At 37.8% G+C, this 20,423-nt stretch overlaps 1 long non-coding RNA gene and 1 pseudogene across 1 annotated transcript in view; one reads left to right on the top strand and one right to left on the bottom strand.

The window, feature by feature from the left end:
* LOC138168673 (uncharacterized) overlaps nucleotides 1–16,174 on the bottom strand; it is a 105,865-nt gene extending 89,691 nt beyond the window's left edge. Inside the window, exon 1 of the long non-coding RNA XR_011170177.1 lies at nucleotides 16,093–16,174. This is a non-coding gene — a long non-coding RNA (uncharacterized lncRNA). The remainder of the gene's footprint in view (nucleotides 1–16,092) is intronic.
* The window catches only part of LOC138169527 (large ribosomal subunit protein bL35m pseudogene), a 339,868-nt pseudogene that overhangs the window by 214,380 nt on the left and 105,065 nt on the right, over nucleotides 1–20,423 (top strand).

Genomic DNA, 20,423 nt, shown 5'->3' on the forward strand with positions numbered 1-20,423 from the left:
AAGAAAGGAAGGAAGGAAGGAAGGAAGGAAGGAAGGAAGGAAGGAAGGAAGGAAGGAAGGAAGGAAGGAAGGAAGAGGAAGAGAGAGAAAGAAAGAGAGGAAGAAAGAAAGAGAGAGAGAAAGAAAGGGAAAGAAAGAAAGAGAAAGGAAGGAAGGAAAGAAGGAAGGAAGGAAGGAAGGAAGGAAGGAAGGAAGGAAGGAAGGAAGGAAGGAAGGAAGGAAGTTGTGCTTCTTTTTGATAGGGGAAAGAAGTCAGATCATTTAAAAAAAATTTAAAAGAAATTTAGACATTTTCTTGACATTATAATGTGAATGAGGCTATAATAATACTTACAATGTCCATGTCGCACACCTTTTCAGATCCACCCCCCACCTGATCAACTGCTAGTGTTGTCTCAGAAAAATTACCTTCTATTTATTTTGTAAACACATATGTGACAATGTCCCATTCCCACTCCCCCATTGCCTAAAGGTCAGGTGTATTATATTTTACCCCTCCCACAGGGTTCTCTGGTAATCTTAAGGGATTTAGGGGTGCCTAGGCTCTCTGCCATTGGCTCCAGAACTCACTGATTTTGTTCCCCTATTTTAGGGGCCTCCTGTACCCTAAGATATAGGGTATATATATAGCAAGATATAGCAAGAATAAATGTACAGAGATCCTCCTCAGTACCTAGAGACATAATCCTCCTCCTGCACTCTGGAAAGGGGGAAAGTAATTAGGTTCACAGCTCAGCTCAGTTCCTATATAGCACAGTGGGTCCCAAAGTCCAAAGCCCCTCCTGCCCCCATGGGCTTGAGACCCAGGCATTATGGTTTCTCATGGGCTGGCTTGACTGCTCGTCTGGAATCCTGGGACCCTGACTCCAAGGTCACCATTGCTTGATTCAGGTCCAGTGGGTATTTCGCTACATCTAGAACGAAAAAGGACAAATGAAATAGACCCAAACAAAACTCTATGCATGTTTCTTAAGGCCACAAGTTAATGGGGACAGGGAGGGGGAAGATAGCCCTCCCCACCCTCAGCAGTTCAGTTCATGGTGCCTGTGCTGCAGACAAATGACCCTCTAACACTTTCTGAATAGGAAGGGAGAGTTATACATATTAAGGTATATGCTGTCTCTGGCCAGTAGATTATATACACTGGAGGAGGATACAGAGTTCTGGAGGAACTGTTGGCAGGTGACATTAAGTTTCCTGATTGATTAAGTTCAGGTGTTTAATAAATGCTAGCTTCCTTCTTTCACACATACAGAGCATTTTAAGGTTTGTGAGGTACTTTGCCTATATTATCTCACTTGATCCTCACAACAATCCTATGAGGTAGGTGCTATTATCATCCCCATTTTACAGCTGAGGAAATAGAGGTTCAGAGGAACTAGAGGCTCAGGATGATTTTCCCCCATAGTCACACAGCAAGTAATTTCCTAAGACAGGATTTGAATCCATCTTCCTGACTCCAAGATCAGTGATGCTGCTTTTCTAATAGTAGATGCCCATTCCTCTGGACACTTGGCATGAAGGGTCATGGTCGGTTGTCCTCATACAGATGTTCTAGAAATGCTGGTGTCTGGAATATTCCAAGACTAAGGCACCAAGCTCTTCTCATATGCACAGGGTCTCACAATGTTTAAAACATGAATAGTTTTAATTACAAGTTAATGGAAAGAAGATTTGTATCTGAACCCCCAAAAAAGAAATAATTAACCCTTCAAGGTCAGATACCTGTAGAGTCTCCTTGATTTATAATTCTGGGCAGAAGTCCATTTGTTTTTGTTTGTTTGTTTGTTTGTTTTGTTTGTTTTTTTCTGTTTCCATTACAGGAAACTAAAACCCAGTTAAATGACTTGCCCAAGGTCACAGAAGCGGAAATATAAGGGATAGGATTTGAACCCGGCCCACTGACTCTGAAATCAACAATTCATATTTACTTAGTACATTGGAATTTTTCGAAGTATTCTCTCTATCCCCATTTTATAGATGAGTCCACTAAGGCTCAGGGAAACAACATAACTTGCCCAGGGCCACATGAGGAATAAATGGCAGAATCAAGATTCCAAACTAGGTCTTATGACTCCAAGTTCAATACCTTTTCTCTTTTACCATGCTGTATCTTACTGATAAAGGCATACATTTAGCCACTGAGCATCAGGCAGCCCTCCTGTGTGCAGTGTGGAAAGAATCATTGCTCATCCCTACAGCAGTACATTTGAATTCAGATGATAGTTGTATAAAATGTATAAACATTCATAAATCTCTATGGTTGAATGGAGCACTAAAGACCAGGCTTAAACGATTACAAAAAATAATCTTTATAAGTCTTTAGAGACGAATGAGATACTTGGCTTCAAGAAGTAATCAACTATATATCTTTAGTCTACAGTGACACAAAAGGTCAGAAAACATAATAAATTACTTATAATTGGGTGTATTTTGCTCTGATTGAGCAATTGTAACTCACATTAAAGGGAACCAGCAGCTTTTGCAAAGGGATCAAGGGCATAACATGAATTTTAATGTTCAAGATAAATAGGGGGATGTTTATGTCAACTTAAAATTAGTTATCTTTTCACCCAGGCATAATTCTACCACCAGGAATCCTATATTACTTAGTGATATGGAAGATTGCAGATTAGCTAAGGTAGTTTTTCCCATTCAGAGGGCAGATGGGTTAAATTGAAACCTCTCCCTGGAGCAGACGGGTTCCTCACCATTTTCCCCATCATGGACCCCTTTGGCAAGATGGTGAAACCTACAGACCATTTTTCTCAGAATAGTATTTGTCGTCTACATTCATAATCAAAGACAATGCTAAATTTTGGTGAGTGACTTGTAAAAATAAAGAGGTAACTTTATTTTGTGATCCAAGTACACAGCTCCCCACCTCACCAGTCAATCTACAGATCCCAGGTAAAGAACATTATATAGAGCATTCTGTTATAGAGCATTCCTCTCACTCTCTCTCTCTGTCTCTCTCTGTATATATATATATATATATGTATATATATATACATATACACATACATGTATGCAATATTTCTCTATTATCTATGATAATCAAGGTGCTATGTTATATTCTAGGAAAGCTTCTCTCCATAACATACATATTATATATGTATTATAGCATCCTGCATGCATTAAAATTACTGTGTATTTTATTTAATTAACAGTTTTTAATACAAGAGTTTTAACCACAATTCTGCTTGCATTGGATGGATGCAGAACTTTTTCAAAGGTGCTTTTTTCAAGGCCAAGTCTTTGAAGAAGGCTATCGTATGCTATAGCTGCAAACAATCGAAGTTTAGAGCCACATTCTTGCTTCTATGAAATTAGCAATTGAGTTCTGGGTGTGGGTTTGGGATATGAGTGTAGAATATGGAAAACTCCCATAGCTTTTGGGTACAGATATAAAGTCTTTCTATGTCAGAGCCATTTGATTCTAAATAGAAGAAAGAATATTTCTAAAGAAGAAAAACATGAATCTACGAGGCTAACCAAGGCATAAGATCATAGATTCAGACAGGGAAGGGAGCTTGAAGACCAGTGAGTCCAAGCCCTTCGTTTTACAAATGGAGAAACTGAGGCACAGAAAGAGTGGCTATCCCAGGGCCACACACCTACTAGATGTCTGAGGCTGAATTTGAACTCAGGTCCTGCTGACTCCAGGCCTGGCACTCTATCCACTGAACCATCTAGCAGGCCATATACACTGTGCTAACAAGTACAAGGAGACATACAAAATAATAAAATATGTTACTGATCCTCAGGAAGCTTATAGTATAATCAAGGCAGTGGTCTTTTTAATCTACTTTTTTAGAATGAATACCTAACTGATGATGTGTTCTAGAAAACTTGCCAAAAGTTACACATTTGCTGGGGCATTAGGTTTAAACACTGAGGCATCCTGAAAGGATCAGGAATGTAAATCATAAATTCCACCATGCATTCTTCTATCCTTGACTTTCTTATATCTCTATAGAGAACTAACCTCCTGCCCCCTGGCTCCTTTTAATAGTGGGCTGGCACAAGTCAATAGACAGGTTGAGTTGAGTAATTGGACATATCCATTGTATACTTGAAGTCTAATTTGATTTCACATTTTGTCATACCTAGTACTGCACAGTTAACCATGAAGAGCTATAAAATAATGTACTTCTTGTCTTCATTAGCTCCTCTGGCAATTTAAAATCAATTATTTCAATTTTTTTCTCTCTTTAAATTTCTTTTACATCAGAGTACTGTTCTTAGAAGGAGGACTTGGCATTCTAAATCTAACACTTTTGCATGCATGTCTTTGTGACAGCAGTGACTAACACAGGAAATAACTCCATGAGCAGCAACTAAAATAATGTAAACAATTACATATATGCATGTTACATAGAAACCAACTAGTTTGCACCTTTGCTTGCTGGACCCATTTAAGGGTGAGGAAAAGTCTGAGGCATCACAGCAAAGTGGAAAGAATGCTGGACCAGAAGGAGAACAGGGTTCTTGCCTCAGTTCTGCCACTAACTTCCTGAGTGAGGTTTAAGCAAATCACTTAATTTTAGATGAATCTCCATCTCCTATAAAAGTTAACAACAAAAAAAAAGAATGATCATAAATATTTGCATTAAAAACATTTTTTCTAATACTTTAGACTTAGGATCATAGATACAGCCCTAGAAGGTACCTCAAAGGTGCAGCCTTTTCATTTTCCAGATGGAGAAACAGGAGATCAAAGAATTTAACTGACTTGGCCAAAGTCACACAGCTAGTAAGTGTCAGAAATGGGACTTAAAAACCCAGGTTATCTTGATTTCCAGTGTTCTATCCATGCATTCACCATGATATCTCTTCAGTAATCCCAAGTATCTGAGATTTCATCAGATTTCCATTCATCAGTACAACTGCAATCCATTTACATCTTCTTCCCTTGTAGGATTCTTTTCTATATTGCTCCCATGAATCCCCTGGGACAGTGGTTTTCAAAGTATGGCCAATGATCCCTGGAGATTCCTAATACCCTTTCAAGGAGTGTCAAGATCAAAACTATTTTCATAATAATATTAAAATGTTTTCATTTTCAATACAAAGCTCTTGGGGGTTCCTTAATAATTTTTAAGACTGTCAAGGGTCCAGAGACCAAAAGTTTGAGAATCTCTGTTCTAGAATTTTCTCCACAAGAACCCTAGGAAATAGTAAGAATACTGTCCATTCTCTGCCTCTTTCTAGGATTTATCCACATTTATGCCTATTCAGCAACATGTACATCATAGCTTTGTGGTTCACTTTCAAAAGTTAATGTCCAAGACAATTCATTTCTGATATGTATACATACATATATGTAAATATGTACATATGTATACTTCCATTTATATAATTCTTCTCTTTGACAGCACTGAAATAAAATGGTGTTGAAGAAAAGAAAAAGCTGCTTATAGTTACAAGTTACTAACATATTTTATTCATGTAGGTTAAAAGCAAAGAATTCACTAAGCTCCAATAAAAATGAGAAACTTGATGTAAAATATATTACACAGTCTTCCAACTAAGGGAGAATATAACTTTTTCCAAGATGGCTATTTGACTGAGCTAATATTGATACATTTAATAAATTTCAACATTTTGATTCAAATGCCATTTTTAAAGTAATTCTCTGATTAGAAAGATTTAAATTATATTCATTAGAGACATTCTGTTCTGTGACTGAAATGATAGCATTATAATGAGACTGGTGGGTAGAAATGTATTTGCCTTTTTTTTAAAGGGGAAAAAAGAAAAAATAGAAAAAGAAAGATAGGTTCCAATTGGCAATTATTTTTTGGAAAGCTGACAATTCCCAAGCTACTATTTTTCTTCCTTGAGAGCAAATTATTACTTTCCTTTCCACTCCACCTAGCTAAAATAATCACAAATATTTTGAATGCATGCATTGAAAGGAGGATTTAGAACATTAAATCCTCACAATGGTTGGGCCTGGGGATGTGGAATGGTTATATGTGACTTCATTTTCATCTTCAACCAATTCTAACATGGGTGTTTATCTTGAAGCCTGTGGAGCAAAAGCATCTAATTGATCCCACTTGGGAGACAGACTGTGAATAATGGGCCATTATATTTTGACGAGACTCACAATTGCCTTGAACTTATGGGGAGTTCAGGTGTGGGTATATCTACCTTGAACAGTTGCTGGAATGTAATGCTTTGCGCGCTCCTGCTCATGCATCTGCCTGACGCGGCCCTCGTTGGGCTGGGCTCCATTTCACTCAAATAACTTAGCTATTCATGAACAATGGGGTTCAAATTGTACTTTTCTTTAACACAACATTAACTCTCAAAGAGCTGGAAATTCAGTATTCTGTTCCTCGAGCTTAGATTGCAAATCAGTCACTGAGAACATTATATGAGCAGTAATCCCATTAAATATATCATCTTGCAAATATCTAAATCCAGTTAATTAACTTGTATTGCAAAAGAGCTCCAAGATATAGTTTTCAGTGAGCACTCATACATTTTAGATCTCTAATTATATACCTATACGAAGTTTCAGACCCCACTTCTTAGGGAAAATGAGTTGAAAACTTTTGGGGACAATATGGCAGAAAAGAAGGGTTTCAGTTATATAATTTGAACATTAAATTATTTAAATGTTTCCAAAAATAACTTCTTTTTAATTTAAACTTTTAACTTACAGAGAGCTTACAAAAGGTGATGCAACAAAGGCTGTTAATTTTCATGAAAATTCATTGAAATGTAATCTAATCATTACAAAAGCTACAAATATTAACTAGTGGCTTTTTGCTATCATATGTAGTTGATAATCACTGGACATCAGAATATCACCTTCTTAAACCATGCTTTGTATATTAATAATAATGGATCAGTGCCTTAAGGTTTGCAAAGCACCTGATCCTGGACAACAATCCTACAAGGTAGGTTTGCTTATTATTCCCATTTCACAGATAAGGAAACTGAGATTGAAAGAAATCAAGTGCCCGTGGTCACCAAGCTAACAAATACCTGAAGCAGAATTCAAACTCAAGTCTTCCTGAATACAAATGGGGCTATTGTAGTTTATCTCCTATTCCATGTAGTGGAAAAAACTTGAAAGAATCTAACCCAAATCCCAAAACTGGAGGGATCAGAAATCATTCCCTTCACTCAATGCTCGGTTCATATCTTTCAAAGCCTGACTCAAATTTCATCTTCTTCCTGAAACTTTTCTTGGCTTCTCTAACAAAAGAAAAAAAATTCCTCTTGTGAATTAATTGGTGGTCTTATTATCATGCTGTTGTATAGCATGGTTCTTTGTGTATATGTCCTAACCTGCCTACTAAACTGTAAGTTTCTTGAGGATAGGGATTACATTTCTTCTTCCTAGCTCAGTGACCTCGGGCAAGTCACTTAAACATTCTGGACCTCAGTGTCTTCATCTATATATTTTGGAATGATAGTATTTGTTTCTTAGGGATGTCTTAAAGAAAGCATTTTGAACACATTAATTAGTGCTACATAAATCATAGTTACCATTATCACTACCCTCTACCCCATCAATTGCAATGTCTGACAACAAAGTGAGAAGTTTGTGGTCCAGTTCATTCACTTATAAGTTAGTCAGGTGGCCCTGGGCAAGTCACTGGCCCTCTCTAGACATCGACTCCCTCACCTGTAAAAATGGAGATAGAACTTATACTGCCAGACACATGGAGCTGTAAGAAAAATGCTTTGTAAAATATAAAGCATTTTATATACCTAAGGTATTATCAGTATTCCTATAGTAGGAATAGGTATTGGACCTGTGATTTCATTTATATATGGAATTTCCAGGTAAGAAAACTCTTGTCAATATAGGTTGGCACCTTCTCTGCCATAGAGTCTTAGAAAATTGTCCAGAACAATGAATATTTGTGACTTACCCAGGGTCACCCAAGCAGGATGTGACAGAGTCAGAGTTGGACTCGAGTATTCCTTGTCAGATCTCTAGTCACTGTGCCAAATAGGTATTCAATAAGTGTTAAATGAAATCAACAGAATGATGGCTTAATAGTCTTATTTCCATGGTCTACAGTTGTGTTCCAGGTTACCTACAAGCTCCTACCTATCATTCCTATCAGAATCAATATTTTCTCAGTGGAAAAATTAAGGTTATCAGAAAGAATGAATGAACTTTGAGAAATTGGTTAAACAAAACAGAACAAAAAAAAAAAACAATCCTCAATTTAATTACCTGAGAGAAACTTTGCTTTGATGCTGTTAGCAACTATTACAGTTGGTCCTTAACAAGTATTTGTTAGTGGGTTAACTCAGATCCTTTAAATAATACTATTCTTTTTTTTTTTTTGGAGGGGCGTTTGGTTTTTGTGTTGTGACTGAGGCCAGATTTGAACCCAGGTCATCCTGACTCCAGGGCTGGTGCTCTATTCACTGTGCCACCTAGCTGCCCCAATATTAATATTCTTTAGACTTCTTATAAAATCCATTCATCTAAATGCAAAATTCAAGATTGATAGAAGCAGTCACAATTTATGTGACTATCATTTGTGACTGTTTTCTATCTAAAGTAATTAGTCATCAAATGAGAATACTTGTAACATACAGAGTCTTTGTTCCAATCATTTCAAATCACTATTCATATATTTTCATATGTATGTGTGTATATGTATGTGTATATATACATATATGCATTCCACAAAACCTCCATAAGCAATAAAAAAATTAGAAAATTCAAAACTACTTCAAGCCTCTTTGTGGAATCGTTTAGCTTTGTTCCCATAATCCCAAATTCTTCCTTAACAAATATTGTCCCAAAGAATAGTTACAGTCCAAAAAAAGTTCAGAGAATGTAAGCAACTTTATTCCTATGAATACATTGCCAATATGAAATAGTCTGTTCTTATTAAGAAAGTACCTGAGAAGACAGCAAAACCAAAGGAGGAAGCAACATGGCAAAGTATGGAAGGCCCCAGAGTAGTCTGGTAAGGTTTGGAGTCAGAGAACCTGGATTCAAACCCCAGCTTTGCAACTCACTACCTGTATGACCTAGGTAAAGTAATTTCTCTTTTTTGGAGGGGGAAGAGAGGAGGGAAAGGAATCTCCAAAATGAGGAGTATAGGATCTCCAAATCCATGATCCTGATAAGCTCTCTGATTACCATCAGGTCTGTTTAAGTGATGGCACACTCACTTCCTATTTGCAAATAGAAATCAATGGAAACCGATTTAGTTCATCAAGCCCCCACATATGAGAAACTGGAAAATTACTAACCTCAAGGCTTCCATTTGTAATACAAATAGAGGCATTGAACAATGACCAAAAAAAGATTTCAAGTACACACACCTAGGGAAATCCCCTTCCTTTAGATGGAAAAGAAGCATATTAAAAAGAGTTGGGTTTTTATTGAGAGATGTCATGCCAGACTAGAGCCTCCAATTCTACTGTGGCACTACTAGGTTGTAAATACACAATGGCCCTGAAAATACTCAGGGTTTAGGTGTTTATTTTTTGATGGTGTTTGGCTCTATAATATACTGAACTCTATAGATCAGACTGTGAGTTGGCTGAACTTGACTTAGCAATAGCACTTGAAAGACTGGCGTGCCTGCAGTAATGGGGATGTTTTCATTACCCAATTTTTCCATAACATCCTTTTTTTGCCTATTATATACACTGTAAAATAAAAACAAAAAGAAATGGGTTTTCCAAACAATTTCAGGTCTTGGGATCTCCATGGACCATGAGTTTCACTACTGAGTGAAAGGGTTAAATGCTACTCACTGACAACTGGATCTCTGTGTCCAAAAGCCAGGCTTCATGCACCACAGAAAACTGGAGGAGTATCCTAATGACAGTATAATTAGAAGTATCATTGTGGTAATGATTCTTTTCATCTGGAGAAAAGGCTTTGCAGAAAAGGTCTCTTATTCAGCTAATTTCCCCTGCCTCTCTTTCTGCCTCTCCTAGACTTCTTTCCCTAGGTCAGTATCACAGGGTTAATACTATGTGTTTGACAAGCCCTCAGACTTGGTGCTCATCAAACTAATTAAAGAGAAACACATGCAAATTCTAGTGAATTATTTTACTTTTAAAAATGTGACCCATTCATCTTGTTTAAAGATTTACCTGGCTGAATGGATTTGATTAATGAAGAGGACAATGGTCCTCTTGTTTCTACAACCTATAACCACGTGGTTCGGGTTCAGTGGGCCAATGGAAAGGCAGCCATGTCTAAATTTAGTCTCTTTTTCTACTTGAAAATCCAAAGGAGAGAGGAGTTTCTGATTTTATCAGTCTCACCAAAGCAGGAAAGGAAAGACAAGTAACATCTTGATATACTGGCTGGACATTTGTTTGTTTAAGTAAAAAAACCTTATAGAAAGCATTTATTGTCCCTATACTGTAAATAGAACATTTCAGGATATTAGACCAGTACTTGGCCAAATAATACTTTAAATTTGATTCAAATAATAAAAATGACAATTTTTCCTAAGCTAATTTATATATTCAATGACATCCTAATTAAATTAGCAAAAGTTATTTTACTGAATCAGAAAAAAAAAATAACAGATACCTCTCCCTTCTCCTTCTCATACCATTTTCACTCTATCCATTTCCTTTCTCATTCTCCCCTCTCCCCTATATATATTAGGATTGTATCAGTATGCTTTGTATGCGTTAGAACTTCCTGAGGATAAAACAATGAAGACCTATGTATAATATAATGATGGAATGTTTATGGAAAGAAGATTCAACATTTACATTTTATGGATAAAGAAACTGAGACCCAGGAAAGTGAAATGATTTGTCTGAAAGTATTGTGCTATAGTTGAAATACAACAAGATTTAGACTTGGGGGCCAAGGCCCAAGACCCAGCTATACAAATTATAACTTGTGTGATATTAAGCAAGTCATTTCATATCCCTCCTGGATTCAGTTTCCTCAACAATACAATAGAGTTGACAAGCTGATCCCTAAGGCCCCTTGATCCTCCAGTCTTAGGATAAGACAATATAATACAATCCAGTAAACATTAAGCTTGTGCAACAAGGCAGGCACTGGGCTAAATTCTGGGGATAAAATTAATAAAAAGAAAGACAATCCCTGGCCTCAGGGAGCTTCCCATCTAAAAGGGAAGAGAACAAACAAAAGGAAGTAGGAAAGTGGGGGAGTGTTCTGTGGAATTGAAACTGGAGGGGGGAACAGATACAAAGTAGAGTGAGCTGAGAGTCCAGTTTCTGCCCTCTACAAAGGAAGGCATTGGGGGGAATTTGATACTCCACCCTCCAGTCTTCCAACCAGAGGGGAGAGGAGGTTGAGAGTGGTGGTGTCATTCAAGGCTTGAGTTAACAGCATGGTGTGAGCTTGTCCTGGGTGGGACATCTTGTCCCATAGAGGAGAAACAAGACAGGATTGCAGGTACAAAGTAGAGATACAGCTATTTCACAGCAGGACCCAGGGCTCCTGACTCCTCTGCCTGAGCTTTCTATTATAACAAGCCTGCCTCCTTAAGTTTCTTGACCTTAAAAAAAATTTTAATTCTAGGAATTCTAATTCTTGTGGATAATTATGTATCAAAAGTATATCTTAAAGAGAAACTGTTTTCTGTCATAACTTTATATACTTAACACTTGAAGATAAATATTAGTATACAAACAAAATTCAGATTAAAACACAATTTTATCTCCCTACCAGGTTAAAAAAGGGGCCTTAGAGACAACATAAAAGGAAGACATATCACAATGACAGTGACCAAAGATTTCATGAGGCAGTACTTTTCAAAACCCAGAAGTTCTCTGAAGGTTCCCAAGCACCAGAATATAAAATTAAGGTGCCCACTGGACACATACCAGGAATGGGAAAAGTTGGATGCCTTTTTGAATATTAATCTTCTAAGGATGCTTATGCAGGTATTCTGAAGATCAGGCCTGTGGTCCATAATTTATTTTAAGTTAACATGTGAAAGAGGGATATTTTCTTTCAGCAAGTTTCCTTCAGAAACTTAAATCATATTTCCTTTAACTCAAATCCATTTCTGATTAGAACAGTTTAATGAAAAGCCTCCTCACTCTCCCCCTTCTCTGCATGGGCTAAAAGCAGTCAGTCTTGTCAATATCTTTGCATAGTCATTTTCCAACACTAGGAAGTGTTTCTGTCTGGGAAACTAACTGGAACGTGGGAAACCCAAGTTCTGTAGTTATACCAGACCTTTGTGCACATCAATCTCTGGATAACTTGGAAATAACCAAAAGATCCTATCAGAGGTGGAGAAACTGCAGCCTTGAGGCCACATGTGGCCCTCTAGGTCCCCAAGTATGGCCCTTTGACTGAATCCAAACTTCACAGAACAAATCCCCTTAACAGAAGAATTTGTTCTGTAAAACTTGAATTCAGTCAAAAGACTGCACCCAAGGAACTAGAAGGTCACATGTAGCCTCTAGACTGCCGGTTCCCAACCCCTGCCTCGGTCAAAGGAGGTAAGTCAGAGGAAGTCAAAAGGTCCTGTAAAAGTGTCCTTCCCTCTATGAAAATGGGGCTTGGTGCCCAGTTGTGCCCTCCACTGATGAGGAGAATCTGCATTGAAATAATACACTTGAACTTTTTTTTTTGGAAAAAATATAGAAGCAAGAGAGGCAGGTACCTAGCATTTAAGGTAAACAAGTCTTGTTACCTTGCTCTGGTTTGTTAAGATGTCCTTTCTCAAATTCTGCAAAGGTAAGTAAGAATTTTGAACCAGTAAAGAGCATGATCCAGGGGCAGCTAGGTGGTGCAGTTCAAAAATGACCTCAGACACTTAACACTTACTAGTTGTGTGACCTTGGGCAAGTCACTTAACCCCAATTGCTCTGCACCCCCCCCCCCGAGAAAAAAAAAAGAGCATGCTCCAGATAAACATGCCTAATATATCTGGAGTGGGAAAAGCACAGGCCATAAAGTCTGAACATCTGGGTTTGAGTCCTTCCTGAGCAAGTCATAGGATGCTAGGAATTAAAACAGAAAATGACCAGACAGGGTCATCTAGCCAAACTTCCTCACTTTAGAGATAAGGAAATTGAAGTTGAGAAAAGTTTAGTGACTTGTCTTATAGCATAGAGATAGCAAGGTGTTTCAGTAGATTAAAGCACAGAGCCTAGAGTCAGGATAGGTTCAAATCCAGCCTCAGACACTAGCTGTGTGACCCTGGGCAAGTCACTTAACCTCTGTTTACTTCAGTTTCTTCATCTGTAAAATGGGAATAATAATAATACCTACCTCCCAAGGTTGTAGGGAAGATCAAATGAGATAGTATTTGTAAAGCAAAAGTCTTAGACAGTGCCTGACACACAGCAAGTAAGCTGTTTGCTATCATTCATTATGACATAGCCAATTAGAATTTGAATACAGGTCCTCAGACACCAAATTCAGCACCCTTTTCACTGTAGCCTACTTTGATTGTCTTTTCAACCACTCTCCCAGAGAGATAGTTTCCTCTTCTGCAAAATGGGTATAAAAACACTACATTTCCAGTCCCCCCTCCAAAAAATGTTGGATGACTCAAACCAAATGCTTCATGCAAAGCCCTTCACATTCCTTAAAGTACTAGAATAATATGACATATAGTTATTAACCCCAGTTTCTGATCACAAATCTTGAAAAAAAAGCAATTGATTTTAAGGTTCATAGCTTTTATCAGGAAGAAGACTTGCCATCAAAACTTTCCCTAAATTCTGCAATGAAAACCATTCCAAAATTCTCATTTGATTCTCCCTGCAGAAAATGACATATGATTGTGTCATTTCTTCATCTTCCTTTTTCAGCTAGGGAACTGGGTTTGTGTTTCTGTGTTTGCACAGGTTAATGCTGGCATCCAACTAGCCTTTGAGCCTTTTGAAAGATATGCTTAGAAAAATACTATCAAAAGGCAGCTATAAAATGCTTCTCCCTACATTGTTCACCATCTTGCACTAATTCCAACAAGCATCAACTCAGCCAGTCCTGCTAAAGTAATATTAACATTTTTAAAACAAGTCTTATCTTCATTGCCTCACTTGTTTCTGTACCAAAATACTTCATTATTATTATTTTTCCCTCCTTCAAGTGTTCTTTTACCACCAGGGAACATAATCCCATCTATGAATTCAAAATGACAGATTTTGTGGGTTTTACTTTTCAGAGATGATGTCATTTGTGGGGAATTGTTGGGTAAACCATACACTCTTTTCAGAAACCTGCAATTACCTCTCCGAATAAAGACATCAATGTCATGTTTCTAGAAATAATGGCTAATGATATGTCTCCCAAAAGGAAGTGGCGTTATTAATTACCTCACTGTGAACACAGTTTATAGACAGCTCAGAGGGCTAGTCGTCCAATTAAGTATAATGACTAAAGCTTCGGTTAGTCCATCTGTACAGGCTTCTAGATTAACAAGACTGGTGCTTTACAAAGCATGTAAGGATGATATGTGCTCTGCTGAGCACTGAGAGGCAATACCTGCAGTCCTGGAAAGGTTTAGATATATTATAACATAAGGTGGTTAGATACACACACACACACACACACACACACACACACACACTCACACACATTTGTCTTTCAGGTTTGTTTTGTCTGATATTCGGGAAGGACTCTCCTTCCCCAATTCCTTCCTAGGCTTTGTTAATTGTAAAAAAAACAAAACAAAACAAAACAAAAACCCAGGATACCAATTTATCTAAAACAACACACAGTCCAAGGATGATTCATCTAATCAAAGGTCTAGCCAGAATTCATCATTGTCATTGACAAAGAGCTGTGACTTATTTTCCATCCTTCTGGCTGATCTATGCCTGTCCCAGTCATTGGAACACATAAATCCAACAAATATTTAGCACGTACTCTATGCAAGTTAGAAGCAGCTAGATGGCTCAGTGGATAGAACACTGGGGCTAGAATCAGAAAGACCTGAGTTCAAATCCAACTTCAGACACTTACTAGCTGTGTAACTCTGGGCAAATCATTGTAACCTCTGTTTGCCTCTGGAGAAGGAAATGGCAAACCAATCCTGTATCCTTGTTAAGAAAACCCCACAGACAGTATTGTTGTGATATGGTCCATGGGGTCATGAAGAGTCAGACACAACTGAACAACAAAATATACAAGTTATATGCTATATGTTGAGGATGCAAAGATGAAATAAGAAATCAGGTCCTGCCCTCAAGGAGGTTAAAATCTAATAAGGTTGCTTAATCAATCCCAAATAACTAGGATAAATAACCAGGATACAAGACCACATATCTGAAGAGCAAAGGAGATCAGTAAGAACCTAGAGACATGTAGCTCCTCAACAAGGGGGAATCATAGCTCTGGGATTCAGTATCAAGTTATCCTTACTCTTCATCTTCACCTCACCTGGTGTCCTGGTTAAAAGAAATTGGGATCTTGTCTTTTTCTTTGAGATGAAGCCCTCTTCTTTGTACCCTATCTTATCAACTAAATTCCTGTATCTAACCCTGTCCTGTTATACTGTAACCTAGATACACTGGGATTATGGTCTTTTCTTTCTCTTGGTAGTATAGTGTCTATAAAGCTGTACTCTGTCAAGAGGATCCAAGTTCAAATCCAGTCTCAGTCACTTACTTACCAGTCTGATTCTTGGCAATTTATTAAGTTCTCTAAGCTTCAGTATCCTTATCTGGAAAATAGGAATTATAACAGTACCTACCTCACAGGATTGCTATAAAGATTAAATGAGATAATATATGTAAAGTGCTTTGTAAACCTTAAAGAATTTTAGAAATATTATTATTATCATCCAACCCCCAGGGGTCACAGCCCTGCAGTGAACCTATCCCTTTAATTCTGGGTACAAGGTGTTACTGATGTTGACAATCACCTCTCTAAGCTTCCTTGTTTATAGCCAAATTTCCAGGTCTATTTGCCTATAGGGACACTTACCTACTTCCTACTATTGGACCCTCCTGATACTGAATTCCTATGTACCTGGATTTGGTCTATGGCCAGGATCTTCTGATGCTCACTGCCCTTTTACCTACTCTTCTTCTTAGCACTACTACTAGAATTCCCTGAATCACTTTCCCTGCCATGGCTACTCAGTATATAGTTTCTGAGTCTTGGGTATTTCTGTTCTCACCTACCTTGCTTTTGAATCCTGTTATCGACAGCACCTCAAGCCCTATGTCTCATTCTCACCATAGGAAAATTGTTGGCAAGGAACTCAAAGTGTAGGTATTTTAATCTGATCTCTCACCACCATATAAGGCTGTCTCTCCATCCAACCCTATTTTTAAGGCTCTCTAGTAAAGATTTTGCAACCTTCCTCAGGAACCCAACCCAGTGTTTTATGATCTTTGCAATGAATCACTTCTTTTTCCAACCTGGAAATTGTAATACCTGCCCCACAGGACTTATGTAAAATCCCTTCTTATTAGATTCTCTAAAATTTTAAAGGAGGAGAGTATAAATGCAAGAATCAACAAAAATGAAAGTAATATAGCAGCCTAAGTTGTCCAAAGCAGCAAACTCTACAATGGTTATTTTCAAGTTGGGGCCAATCACTCCAAAACCCAAGCATTTCAGTGGTTATTATGGTAATTCACAACTACCAGACAACTAGAACTAGAACCCAGTTCTGCCAGGATTTTTTGTTTCTCTTCAAGAACCTGCAGGGAAAAACAAAAACAAAAACAAAAAAGCCTTCCTCCTCTTTACTAGATCAAGTCCCTCCAACAATGTCAGAAAGGTCATTCTCTGCTAACTCCCAATTTGGTATGTATATCCCATGGTGTGAAGGGTTCAACTACCTATGATTCCAACCTAGAGTGGGCATGAATCTTCCTTTCATAACTGAGGTCACAGAGAAAGGAATTAGAGGCCAAGTATGTAGGAGGGAGAAGTAGATCCCAAGAATTGGATTTTGAACACTGGTTGTTGGTTACTTTATGGTGTGTATAATATGCAAAAAATTGTCACAGAAAAACTTACTGGGAGGGAAATTTAGAGGAAGATGAATTCACTCCATCAGAACAAACTCATCTGTGCCATAGCTAATGCAAAGTTCCATTGAAGTTCAGGCTATTTACATGTCCCTTCCTACAAAATTTAGCACACTAGAGGATCAACTATCTCTCCCCTAGGTCTGGGTGCAAAACCTATCTCTGCTTCTTATTACCAGTGTCATCCTGTTCAAAACATTTAATCTCTCTAAGTTTTAGTTTCCACATCTGTAAAATGAAGGAATTTATCCAGATCAGAGGTTCTTCTGTGTCATGGACAAGCTGTCTAATGAAGTTAACAACAACAACTAGCATTTATGTAGTGCTTTAAGGTTTACAAAGCATTTTATATAGGTTATCTCATTTGACCCTCTTAACAACCCTGACATGTAGGGGCTATCATTTTCCACATTTTACAAATGAGGAAACTGAGGCAAACAGAGGTTAAATGACTTGCTCAGGGTTATGTAGCTAAGAGATTTTTAAATGCATATTTTTATTATAAAAATAAAATAATAGGGTTGTAAAAGAAACCAATTATTTTGAAATACAGTTATTAAAATGTTAAACAGTTTCATGGATCCTAGGTGAAAAACTCCTAGAATGGAAGATCTCTAAGGCCCTAAGCTGTTCTAAATCTGTTAGCTTCTCCTCTCACCATGATTATTTTCACATTGTAGGGAAAGTAATTCTCTTACCCAGCTTCTTCTAAAATGACTTTATTTTTGCTCATTAGCCCCTAATGCTTATCTGAAGAGACAAAGACCAAACTTATCTGATGGGTAAATGTGTTTATTTACATAGCTCCTTAAATTACCTATATAGAGGTATACTTTCTCTTCATACTGTACTTTTAGTAAGCCAAATTCTCCCCCATGGGCTATCTGCATTCACTTTAAAACTGTGCTGTAAAATTGCAGGTAGCTGCTGCCATCTTCCTTGGCCTTCTTCCCCAGCACCAAGGAAAGTTTGGAAGTAGCTTGATTGAAGGTCATAGTTGTACACATAGTTGTCTCTCTCTAGTCAAGGAAAAGAGGCTAGAACCGCGGTTTGCTTATTTCAGAGTTGGATGGTTCCACCAAGTAGCTCACAGGCATTTCACGGAGAAAAGCTCACACCTGGACTCTTGCTTAATACACTGTTAACTGTTTGAACTTGTTTAGCACTGACTTGAAGTCTCACGACATCATAAAGAATGATGCTTCTTGCTAAGGAAAAAAAAAGTTAGTCTGAAAAGTTGCATGAAGTACACCATCTCCAGTGAAGGTGATGAAGGAACTAAGCTTTCCTGGGTGAGGCACAGAGTATTGTCTCTGGGGATGGGAATGGAATCACTATTTCCATCATATTTCCATTGTATTCTTTCGTGACCCAGGTTGGATCACGTACTATTCATTTTCTTCCCAGCATGAAATATACTACAGACTTTCGAGTCATTTCAGGATTCGGATTTGCTTCAGGGAGGATTTCTTTTCCTTGTCTTTAGTCATCTTTTCCCCCTAACCCAAACTCAAGGGGATACCCTTTTTCTCTTATTTACCAACCCCGAATCCTATACTTTTTTCAAGGTCTTGGTTCAGATTCACATTCTCTAATAATCTACCTCTAAAGAATCTCAATCTTCCAGAAGAATGAAGACGACACTAACTTTGATCACATGAAGAAAAGCAAATGAGAATGAATTAATGAAGAATTTTGACTGGGATTTGGAAAGAGGGACTCTAAAGATAGGATACTTTGTGTATTGAAATAAATTAGCCTAAAGGTAAAAAAGTAACTAAAACAAGTGGGTTGTTTGTATCAATGTTAAGTGTTAGGTTTCTAACAAAATATCTAATTAAAATGAATAAAAAATGAAATTGTTTTAAAGTTAAATTGAGCGGGCTTCTCTCTGTATTAATAAAATGGATTACATGACAGACTGAACACCCTACTTGTGGTTGACTCAGATCCTTTAAGTCATCTTCAAATGATTTATTATGTATTCATCTTGGAACAACTGAAATGACAAACTTCTTAATAGCCAGGACTCTGCCTATTTTTATTGTATCCTCCATGTGAATGAATGTTGACTTAAGCATGGCATGACTCCTAGACATTTCTCATTGTGGCCCTTCTCAGTCAACCTCCAACAATGTACAGGTGAGGCAACCATTATCTTACACTTGAAAAACATAACAATATTTACACTTTGATTCAGTAAACATTTAAGCATCTGCTGAGCTGAATATTACTTTCAGTACTGAGGCAGATAGAAGGGCAAGTGTGACAGTTTTACCCTTACAGTGCTAGTAGTCTAACAAGGGAAACAAAATACCAACCACCAAAAAAAGAGTTATAAAGTGTCAGAAGAGGGCAGAGTGGGGAAGAGATCAATGGAAGCTAGAAGAAACAAGCTGTTGCTGCTGTTTGTCCTTTCTCGAAGAGGACCATGACATCAGGAAGATGATGCCGTGATTTACAAAGGAACTGGACTTTAGTGAGGGAGGGTTGTGCAAGGTCACCAGCTTCACTTTCTCTTCCAGAGTCATCTGGGTCCAGTGGCAAGATATAGATCAGGATGACTGAAGATGGCTCCCACCATGGTTATAGTTTTTAAAAGGACCACAGGAAATTCTCCTATGCCATTAGCCATTGCTTTCATCAAAGGACAACAGAATTTGAAGAGGCTTCCAAGAAGCCCTTTCAAGTTGGACCTTTCCTGTATTCGAGATCTGATCTCAGACTAAATGTCTTTTAAATATTTCCGAAGAAAATTATCCTCTTCTGGGAATCCAACCCTCACAATTAGAAGGGTCTAGATGGAAGAGGGGCCTTGAAGGATGGTTAGGAATTTCAGTAGATGAAAGTGATGGGGTAGGGAGAAGACATTTCAGGTGAAAGAACTGAAGTGAGTCAGGACACAGGGGTAAGAAATCAAAGATCATTTCAGGGAACAGCATATAACAATGAGGTATAATTGGATAAGCACAAAACAAGGAGTCAGAAGACCTGGGGTCAGTCCTGGTTGCACCACAACTAATTGTATAACTTTGGGGAAATCGTTTAACCTCTCAAACCCTCAGTTTTGCCATCTGCAAAATGGAGATAATAATTCTTGTACTGCATGCACCATAGGGTTGTGATGAGGAGCTAGTGACAGAATGTGAAAATTCTCTGTAGCTGTGAAGCACTACCTAAGCACAAGTCATTTTAGTCTAGTTTCTATCTACAAATTACAGAATTTGCTTATTTTATTACTGCATCAAAGAATATTTAAAACATAAAAAGTATACAAATGTAAGCGAAGCCCCCAAGACCATTGTTATGGGACTCTTTGCTCACTGGTGGAGATCACCTTGTTACAAGACAGGCAGAATTAGTAAGAGGGAAGAAAAGAGAGATCTGGGCTCTTCAGACTGTCTCCTGGATCCCAATGTCAAGAGAGGAAACATAAGGGATTCCAATAAAGAAAGAAAATCTGCAAGAAAAAG

The sequence above is a fragment of the Petaurus breviceps genome, unplaced genomic scaffold, assembly GCF_028583685.1.
Source record: "Petaurus breviceps papuanus isolate PSGF00001 unplaced genomic scaffold, PetGlider_PUasm1.0 37, whole genome shotgun sequence".
NCBI classification, from domain to species: Eukaryota; Metazoa; Chordata; class Mammalia; order Diprotodontia; family Petauridae; genus Petaurus; species Petaurus breviceps.